Here is a 9,519-nt window from a genome sequence, read left to right as displayed (position 1 = left end):
CATTAGGGAAATTGGATGCTTTTTGATTATGCTGCCAATCATCCTTTAGATGAACTAGATGCATTTTTGTCCAGACTTGCTCTAACACTACCTAAAAATAAGCATCTCTCACTCATTAATATGGACTCAATTATAAATAATGTTCTTTTTGTGAAATTACTTTCTATTTAGATGCTCTTAGTTTGGTATATATTGAAGTAGTTCTTAAATTAATTGAATTATGCCACCCTAGTTATAACCATGCTAGTGAAATAAACATGAGACAATCCACATAAGATTAAACAGAACTCACAGGAATTATGTTGAATTTTTTTAAAAGTCAGTATCAAAAGGTTATAGACTGTATTATTCCATGTATGCAGTATTCTTGAAATAACAAAATCACAGAGATGAAGAAAAAATTAGTGGTTGCCAGAGTTCGGATCTGGGGAAGGAGGTGGGTATGAAAGATAAACAGAATATGATTATTAATCAGAAATATAGAAAGATGAAATCCTGTATGTCACTTATTTTTTAAATATTTATCATTACACATTTGATCTTTTTCATTTCCAACCATATATAGTTTTCACCTTGGTGATGACCTTGTTGGGTAGGAAACATAATATCTTTAATACATGAGTTAAATCTAAGATGATGTTCAAAAGGACTACAGGTAACTGCTTATGTCAATAATAAATACAGTAGATTACTTTTAAAACCTATACTTTGGACTTTTTATTACAGATTCAGTTGCTGACTTACCATAAATCATTGTGTTTAAAGTGCCATATGATATCAGATGTTTAGCTTAACAGCATAAAATTGGGGCAAAACTGTAAAACATGTTTTATAGATGCTATAAAATCCTGAGGCTGAGAAGGTCCCGATTTTTTGCATTACTCTGATCCACCAAGTCCACTGAAAATTCCGGATAGCCAATACACTTGGGAATTGCAAATTGGCTTTCAAAGTTTTACTTGCTTTGGTTATTATGACCTCAGAGACAGCATGTTCTGTTTCCTTTTTTTTTTTTTTAATTTCTTTTGCATGTTCTGTTTCCTAATATGAGGAGGGAAGCATCTCTCTTCATATTAGGCTAAAGTAGGACCCAGATACTTAAAAACTTATATCCTTTACAGTGCTCTTTTATTCCACCTTGCTGATTCTGGCCTCACCTTCCACCCACCCAATCCCTTGTAGGCACCTCTTTAGAATCTGAAAAGAGACTAATCAATATAGCAAGAACGTATTCATTGTTTATCTTAAAATGTTTGTTTCTGCCAATAGTGAACACTCATTCATTCAATAAATTGAGTTACTGCTCCACTTAACGCATTGTTCTGTGGTTAAGCAATAGAGAAGAGGTAGTCAGTGAGAAAGTAAAGATGGAGAGATGTGAATGGATGTGAGGAACCTTTAAGATAAGATATAGAGGCAGTCAAACTTGGTGATGAAAATGAGTGAGAGAGAGAGAGAAGTCAGAGATGATGTCCATGTTCTTGGCTTAGCCACTGGGTGGATGATGGTGCTGTTATGTGAGAGAAGAGTACAGAGAAGGGAGCTGGCACAGTGAGGAAGGGAGGATACATTGAATATGAGATACTCCAGGTAATCTGATGACAATTTACAATAGCAATTGGCTATATGGATCAAGACCAGAATACAAATTAAAAGGAATCAACTGTAGTAAACACCATTGATGGTGTTCTGTTGTTGTAAATGCAGTCCCTTCTATTATAAAACCATGTATCTCATGGATCCCTTAAAGAATTACCTGATTCAGCCCTCCTTCTTTATTTATTCTATTCAGTCATTGATTTTTAAGCCTAAACTATCTATTGCTCACCTTTTTAGAACTTGGAAAGTCTGCTACTTTTTCTCTTCAATCTATGGAATCCAGAACTGAAGGTAATGCCTCAGTATGTTGTCAGAGATCCGCACTGAAGAAATGAGAACAGTCAGTAAAGAAGTCTATGACAAGTTATCAAAGGGGCAAAATGGAATAATATAAAATGTATTGACCCAAAAAATGAAAATAAAAATTAAAAATGTAATGTAATACAAAGTAGGTGAGCTAATTAGAAAACCTATTAGAAAAGGTTATTGTGAGCTACAGCTTTCTGTAAAAATCGCTATAAATTCAACTAAGTCTATAATATGACTACATAATCCAAGTAAAAAACTAAAACTGTAATACTAGATAAAAAAACAATAGACACTCGTTGACACACAATGCTACATTAGTTTTAGGTATTCAACATATTGATTTGACACCTCATATGTTATGCTATGCTCAGCACAAGTGTAGCTACCATTTGTCATCATAAAATCATTACAGTCCCATTGGCTATATTCCCTATGTTGTGCCTTTCGTCTCTCTGACTTATTCATTCCATAACTGGAAGTTTTTACCTCCCACTATCCTTTACCCATTTTACCCACCACCCCATAACTCCCTCTCTCTGGCAGACATCAGTTTGTTTCTGTATTTATGGGTCTGTTTCTGATTTGTTTGTTCATATGTTTTGTTTTTTAGATTCCATAAATAACTGAAATCACATGGTATTTTTTTTCTCTGTTTGACTTATTTCACTTAGCATGATACCCTCTAGGTCCATTTATGTTTTCACAAATGACAAGATGTCATTCTTTTTGGTGTCTGAGTAATATGATATTGTGTGTGTGTGTGTGTGTGTGTGTGTACAGATCACTTCTGTCCACATTTTATTGGCCAGAACCTAGTAGTCATATGGCCAACTTAACCATGAGTAAAGCTGGGAATGAAAGGTGCTCAGACTGCCTAGCTCTGCCATTATGAGCATCAGCTATAACAACAACAACAGTAATATTGTCAGTATTCTCCAGTGATAGTGTTATTATTCTCCAAGAATAGAATATTGTCTTCTGGTTATGTTTGCTCTCTACATTTCTATTGAACTTAGAGCTTCAGATTACTTTGTACCCTGTCCATCAATGTCTAAAACACCATGAAACCTACTTTTATTTTATTCTCCATAATGGTAGAGTAACCTGATTTTATTTTACTCTCCATATCAGGAGAACCACTATATTTACAACTGTTGAATTTTTTAGAAATCAACTAAACAAGGGCTCAGAGTTAAAATTCAGTTGATCTAAATAAATGCAATATTTATTGCACATCTGAGTTTGCAGTCTGAGACTGATTCTTAACCCATTAAAATATATAGTCTACAAAGAAAGACTTAAAGAGATTGAAGTATTCTCGACTTTTAGGACATTCCATGCGTCTGTTAATAAGGCCTGGTTGTTTTAAGAGCACTGGAAGAAAAGGTTATTGTGAGCTACAGCTTTCTGTAAGTTAGGCTGCAGCTTAGAGATTTGATTGAGCAAGGGTTGGATTTGGTAGTCCTACTGCATCAGCAAAAAGGCATGAGAAAGACTGCTCTAGTGCTCACCCTCCAGTTTCATCAAGACACAGGGTTTAAGGTTATCAGTACTGCCATGAGCAGTACAGACAATATGATTTCCATTTTATATTTTTATGAGTTCAGAGAAATATATGAATTTTCTCAAGGTCACATAGTCATTTGGATGTGTTTGGTATATCTAGGGCTCATAGTGCAAAACATTTCCCTGGAAGAGTAACGGCAGAGAAGACTGCAAAGTAGGTTCCAAACAAATCACAGAGTGGTTAGAAGATATCCAATAATGTTTGGATATTTTTCTTTTGGCAAAAGGACCTTGCTTTGCAAGGAAGCACCATGATCCAAATGGTGTTCTATGGAGGTTAATCTACCAGCGGGAGAAGGGTTGGTTAAAGGTGGGAAGCTATAAGCAGAGAGCCTAGTTAGGAGGATAATTACAATATCCTTAACTTTTAAGTGTAAGTGGCTGAATTTAGATTTTCCATGTTAAGACTGAAAAACATTTACATGCTTATAAAATGAAATTCTTTTGTCATGTTTCCTTTTCTTTTCTTATTATTTTTTAAAAATATTTTTCCCCTATTTAATCAGCCATGTTTCATACCACTGAATTGTCAACCCACATATGATCATTTCAGTAGTACTTCATTAGGAATGAGAAGGCCATTGGGAGAAACCAGGATGCTTTCAACCAAAATTTTCATCCCCTATCATCTGGCTCTTCCAATATGAGGCATCAGGGTGGTGGTCTTCAACTTCCACAAAGAACGACCTTGGGAAGGGGCCCTGGGTCTATCACATCCAGTGCCTTACTAAAACCTTTAAGATCTGCCAAGCCTCCACCACGGCATCTTGATCGACCAACAGACATTTACCAGTGTGTTAAAGGATGTGATAAAAAATATGAATCAACAGCCAGGTGAAGATATGCAGAGGGTGAGGTGTGGGAAAAGGGTGCAAGCTTTCATATCCTCTCCAGGCAGACACTGCCCCCTTCTCCACATGTTCACCAACCTGGAGCTCCTCTCCTGTCCTCTTTTCAAGTGTCCATTCTATCTGATGGCTATTATATCCTTCCTTCGTTCCTGCAGTGTCCCTGGCAGCTGAAATCTTCATGGACCCATTCTGGAGTTTGTTTCTATGGATTGTTCTTTTCTGTATGGTCTCCAGACCCCTTTCTTCAGCCCTTCTAACAATTCTCTAACTGCCCACTATTAATACATTCCTTTTTTGCTCACCTTTCCCAGAGGCTGTTTCTGTTACTTCCAAGTAAGAACCATAACTGATTAATTCATTAAATTTGATGCCATAACCCAGATATTAACTAGAACCACGCTGCCCTGATGATTTAAATAAGACTGATTCAAACTACATTCAATGGATTGTAAGAAAGTCCAATGTCTTCTCCAAGATTTCTACAAATTTTGCCAGAGATTTAGGCTCTCGTGGACACATCTGACTCAGATCATTTGCTCCCTCTAAATCAGGATTTCTCAACCTTGACATTTTACCCACTTTATTGTGGGTGGTTGTCTTGCACATTGGAGGAATTTTGGCAGCACTCCTGGCTTCTGCCCACTCAATGGTAGTGGCTGCCCTGTCCCAGTTATGACAATTGAAAGTGTCTCCAGACGTTTCTAGATGTTGCCTGGGGGTGGGGGGCAAAATCACTCCTAGTGGGGAACCACTATCCTAAATTACTTCAGTACAGGAACTGACACCTGTTGTCCCTGTTGTCACCAAGTCAATATAGGTGTGACACTCAAACATTTTTCTTAATGTCCATCTTTTATTTTTTTAAGTCACAAAAGGTATCTATATTGGTAGCAAATTTGATGGAAATTCTGGAGAAATTGAGAGATTTTCATCCTGAATATCCAATCAAATCAAATTTGTTATATACCCATGTTCTTAAAAAATTCTCTTGGTCGTTTTGGTGCCTTGGGCTCTAGCCTCTGGCCACGTTGCTTGTCCCTCTTTGGCTGTCTTTCCTTTTCTCTCTACCTTCTCTATTCTCTGTTCTTCCCTACTTCCAAATTTCTGTCCATTTTCAATTCATAGTGGTTTAGTTATATCATTTTACTTCTTTGTGCCAACTCATACCCTTAGGGTCTTACCTTCCACTCCCAATTGGCAGATCAAGGGATTTTTCTAAACAACAACAAAACGCCCATCTCCCATAGTAATTCTGGAACCTATTTTGAAGATAATTAAAATAGAATCTTGTTACAATTCTCACTACAAGCTCCCTCTATGTAGCTACTGTAGTATTAACTCCCTTTTATAGGAAGGAAGCTGCTCAAATTATGTCGCAGCATAACAACTGACCAAACAGTTGCTGGCTTAAAACAGCAACCATTGCACCGTATCTCTCTTCAAACAGCATATACACAGTTAGCTTGGCATCCTCCAGCAGGGTATTCTTGGGCTGATTCATGTTTTACATGGCGGCTTACGGATCCTAGAGGAAGGGTTTTATGTAGCAGGAAGGGCCATCAGTCTCATGAGTCTTGAGACTTTGATGTCACTTTTGCCATATGAGTCAAAGTAGTCACAGAGCCTGTCAGATTCAAGTCAACATATAGTATCTTTATTTTACCACTGTACATCCTCTGATCACAAATGTTGACATTACTCCTTCATGCAAATTACTCTCTTTCCCTCCTAGGACTTCCAAAAGTTTCCTTCCACTATAGCATCAGACTCAGGTTTGAGGTCTAGGTTTTTGATGCATCAGAGAACTAGAAAAAAAAAAAAAAAGCTAAGACAGCTTGGTGCTCTGAAAGCTGGGGAACAAGTGGATCTCAAGGACAGTGATCAGTGGGGTTAAAGATCAAGTAACCCAGAGACTGAGGAGAGGAGAGCTTTGGCTGTGGCCAATGGAAGGCTTAGATCCCCTAATCCCTCTCCTTCACTGTGGTGGTGGTGGTGCTGGAAGCCATACCTTGTTTACTTCCCTTTTTATATATAATTTCATTTTTCTGATGGCATAGAATATGTTTCTTCTAGAAATTCAGAAAATATGGAAAATTACAAAAAAAGATGCATAGATAGCCACTGAAACCTTTCATTGATTTCTCTATTCTTTATATGAACATGTATACTTATATATGCATGTAAAAATGATGTGAGTATATATATTCATTCCTTTCCACTCCCATCTTTCCTCCTTTGCTCAATCACCAACAAACCTTTTCTGTGTGTACTCAGAGTAAAGTTACAACAGGAATGTGAAGAGAAAGGAAGGAGACAGTTATCAGCATTTATGTTTTCTAAATAGACTTGACATTCCTGGGAGAGATATTACTTAGAGAAAAAGGATTTCTGAGTCTCCAAATTTGCCTTAGGGGACAAAAACTTAATTTTATTTTTATACATAATAGACTTTGGAAATATGAGTGAAGCAAGAGCCAATTTTCCTGCCATGGATTTGATAGAAATGCCATAGCTGAGGAAGGAGAGTTGGAAGGTATGCTTGGGTGGTTTGGTGCTAGTGTCAGTCTCAGGGACGTTCCCATACTTTGTGGCATCACAGAAGTCCTAGAGAGATGAAGCTGGGACCTGAAGCAGAGAACCATATCTTGATTCCTGAGGAAATCTGAGGAGGGTAGTAATGATGACATAGAAGTCCTTAATGTTAGCATGTTGCAGCAGTAGTGGAGAAGAAATGGGCAAATCCAGGCAAATCTGCAGGAGACCACACTCCACACTGCCTGTGGCCCGGGAGGCTTGGGAAAGTGCCCTTGGGTTTTCTTTGCTCCAAAGGTATAGAGAAAGCAGAGATAACACGATGAAGCCACAAGCGTCCCAGTGGAGGCAAGCCTAGCATCGGCAAATTACCAGATAAACAAAGACAAGTGATGGCTCACCTGTGCCAACAGAGGACAGAGGATGGGGAAGGACCCGCCTTTCCTCACCCTGTGACACCAAAATCCAGTGAACACTGGTGTCAATCTAATGGAAAGAGGAAGGAAGGGGGTAAATCCTTCAATGATTATTTAAATACAGAGTGCTGAGGAATACCTGGGGTGATTGAATTTTTCCTCCCATCAGGAAAAATGAGGGATTAAGACAAAATCAAGTTGAGTCATAGAAAAAATAGTTACATTTTCTGCATGCTGTGACCCGAGAACTATGTATCATTGTTTATTTGTGTATGTGTATATATGGTTATCTATATTATTCCCCGAAGTTTTGATCACCCTGTTGGTAAATTTTACTAAACATTGTATCATGAACAGTTTAACTATGTCATTAATATTCTTAGGAATGCCTTTATTGACTGCACAATAGTCCTAGATATAGATGCAATTTTCCTTTTTTCCACTTCCTTCCTTCTTTTCCTCCACAATTCCCTGATTGTTAAAAACTCTTTTTTTTTCAGAGTTTTCATTATTATATATGACATTTTTTGGTGTTTTAAATATTTTTCTATAATTTGTATTATTCCCTGGGGAACAATTTCCAAGAGTGAATTACTGGGAGAGAAGCATAAACATTTTTGTCTTCAGGTTCACATTGTTAAACTGCACACCAGCCTAAGTGTGCATTTTACATTCTCACCAGCCAGTTCCCTCCCTTAAATGTGTCTCTCCTCAGAGACCCCTCGGGAAGGTAAAGTGGGGTATTGTTCCAGCAGAAGGGCCCTGAGTATATTGTGGCTCTTGTCTGGACTTTGAAACACCAAAAGTGACTGGCACATGCAGACTGTCCTTTGCCACTAAACGTATATAAAATATGAAGCCACTAGAGGGCAGAGTTATCTCACTAAACCAAGGCGGGGTTTTTGTTTTGTGAAGCCCAAGCCAGTTTATAACATAATCCAGATCAAAATCCTGAGATTGCCATCAAGGTGGCTTCAGTTACTTTAACAAGACAATAAACAAAGGCAGGGATGCTGTAAATTTGGACCAGGCAGTTCCCAATTACCATAATAAACACTTTGTATTCACACTGCTTTTTAAAGACTGAACTTTTAATTTTAAAATAGTTTTCAATTTACAGAAAAATTGTGAAAATAATACAGCCCTCTCATATGCTCCAAACCCAGTTTCCCCTGTTTAACATCCTGCTTTAGTGTTTTATATTTACCACAACTAATGGCCCAATATTGACATAGTGCTATTAAGTACAGTGTATAATTTATTCAGATTTTCTTAGTTTTAACCTAATGTTCCTCATTTGTTCCAGGAAACCATGTCACATTTAGTTTTCATAACTCCTTAGGCTCCTCTTGGCTGTGACAGCTTATTGAACTCTCCTTGTTTTTGATGACCTTGACAGTTTTGAAGAGTACTGGGCAGATATTTTGTGGAATATTTTGTCCCTCTATTGGGTTTTGTCTAATGTTTTTTTCATCATTAGACCTGAATTATGAGTTTTTTTGGGGGGGACATTACAGAGGCAAATGCCATTCTCATCTCATCCTGCAAAGGGCACATACTACCAACATGATTTATTATTGTGGATATTGACCTCCATCACCTGGCTGAGGCTGGTCAGGTTTCTCCACCACAAAGTTACTCTTTTTTTCCTTCTTTCCATACTGCACTCTTTGGAAGGAAGTCGTCACTGTTTGCAGCTCACACATGAGTGGAGAGCAATGGAACCCTCCCGGAGGTAGGGGATAGTATCAACATGAATTATTTGGATTCTTCTGTATAGAAGATGTATCTCTTCTCCTTGATTTATTTATTTACTCTATCCTTTATTTACATCAGTGTGGACTCACGGATATCTATATTATACTTTGGGTTATAATCCATATCCAATTTTTAAATTTTGTCACTCAGATTGTTTTAGCTTTGGCCACTGGGAGATCTTTAGTTGCTCCAATTCCTTATAGATATATCCTCACCATTGTTTTGTTTTGTTTCTAAGCCCTTTATGTTTTGGCACTATAAGGGGTTTCAGGCTCATCTTATGTATTTGTTGCTCTAGTCCTGGAATCAGCGATTTTCCCAAGGATCCCTGGATATTTTTACTGGAAAATGATATTGGAAACAAAGATCTGAGTGCTAGGTTTATGGTCTCTCATGCACACATTTTACGTACTTTTATTCTTCTAACAGCACTGTAAAGTTATAAGGCTTGTATTATAGATGAGCCGTCTTGACAGCCTTGCATAGGC

General features: G+C 37.6%; 1 long non-coding RNA gene across 1 annotated transcript; it reads right to left on the bottom strand.

The window, feature by feature from the left end:
• Window positions 1-292: 292 nt before the first annotated feature.
• Window positions 293-5,560, bottom strand: LOC125754313 (uncharacterized). The gene is made up of 3 exons (XR_007408225.1): window positions 5,507-5,560; window positions 1,829-1,922; window positions 293-424 (listed from the first exon to the last, which is right to left on the bottom strand). It is a non-coding gene; the product is annotated as an uncharacterized LOC125754313 (long non-coding RNA).
• Window positions 5,561-9,519: the final 3,959 nt, after the last annotated feature.

This window comes from Canis lupus, chromosome 34 (genome assembly GCF_003254725.2).
Source record: "Canis lupus dingo isolate Sandy chromosome 34, ASM325472v2, whole genome shotgun sequence".
Taxonomy (NCBI): domain Eukaryota; kingdom Metazoa; phylum Chordata; class Mammalia; order Carnivora; family Canidae; genus Canis; species Canis lupus.
The sequence above is the reverse complement of the archived record's forward strand: the minus strand, read 5'-3'. Positions and strand labels throughout refer to the sequence as shown.